The sequence below is a fragment of the Aplysia californica genome, unplaced genomic scaffold (assembly GCF_000002075.1).
Source record: "Aplysia californica isolate F4 #8 unplaced genomic scaffold, AplCal3.0 scaffold00657, whole genome shotgun sequence".
In the NCBI taxonomy this organism is placed as follows: Eukaryota; Metazoa; Mollusca; class Gastropoda; order Aplysiida; family Aplysiidae; genus Aplysia; species Aplysia californica.
Genome location: NW_004797927.1, coordinates 316,048 through 317,236, shown reverse-complemented (window position 1 = coordinate 317,236; position 1,189 = coordinate 316,048). Strand labels below are relative to the sequence as shown.

The 1,189-nt window shown below is 37.6% G+C and overlaps 1 protein-coding gene across 1 annotated transcript in view; it reads right to left on the bottom strand.

Moving 5' to 3' along the window:
• LOC101853261 (monocarboxylate transporter 12) overlaps positions 1-581 on the bottom strand; it is a gene marked incomplete in the record, with an annotated part of 14,641 nt that extends 14,060 nt beyond the window's left edge. Inside the window, 1 exon segment of the mRNA XM_013087907.2 lies at positions 484-581.
• Between the last annotated feature and the right edge of the window lie 608 nt (positions 582-1,189).

Sequence of the window (1,189 nt, the reverse complement as noted above, 5' to 3'; positions counted from 1 at the left end):
TTGACGAGATATTACAAGACAGTTCTAGAGTCTATGGTTCATGATTCATTGACAAGATATTACAAGACAGTTCTAGAGTCTATGGTTCATTGACAAGATATTAGAAGACAGTTCTAGAGTTCATGGTTCATGATTCGTTGACGAGATATTACAAGACAGTTCTAGAGTCTATGGTTCATGATTCATTGACAAGATATTACAAGACAGTTCTAGAGTCTATGGTTCATTGACAAGATATTAGAAGACAGTTCTAGAGTTCATGGTTCATGATTCGTTGACGAGATATTACAAGACAGTTCTAGAGTCTATGGTTCATGATTCGTTGACAAGGTATCAGAAGACAGTTTTAGAATAATGTCCATTGTTCCTGATTCATTGACATCACAATGACGAGACAAACCACACAGTACAGTGACGATACACGAGACAGTGACGATACAGTGACGATACAGTGACGATAAAATGACGACACAGTGACGGTACCTTCAAACCCAGCGGGGGTACAGACGACCTAGGGGGAATTGGTCCACTCCACCGTCATGTTGGCGTCTGATCACGGAACTGAAACAACAGCAACATCATCATCAACAACTGAAACAACAACATCATCATCATCAACAACTGCAACAACAACGTCAAAAGTTGTATGAGGGATTGGTTTCCAGAGGTCATAATATATGTGAGACATCGTGGCGAAATCAGGCGCTCGTCGAATTAAAAAATTAGAGAAACAAGCATTTTCCCACCACTTTCGCAATTTTCATCAAACTTTTGGCTGTTTGTTCAACCCTTTTATGTCTAAATAGAAAAAACGTTTCTATGAGAATTATATAGAAAAAACGTTTCTATGAGAATTATATAGAAAAAACGTTTCTATGAGAATTATATAGAAAAAACGTTGATTAACGGCTCAAAATAAGTAATTGTTCAGTTTTCACGGACTCTTTAGCTACTGAAGTTACCAAATTTTGGCGGCCATTTTCTCACTATTTTTACTGCTGAAACCTAGTGAACTTACCTCTTACAATCACAAATATCTTCACTTCTGCTCAAGATGGATGGCTAATTTTTTTTCATCAAGAGCAAGATAAATGAACACGCTTTCAGATGATAGCAATAACTCCACATACACAAAAATTGACGAGCGCCTGATTCCACCGCGTCGTGACACATACAGTTGATTAAGTGA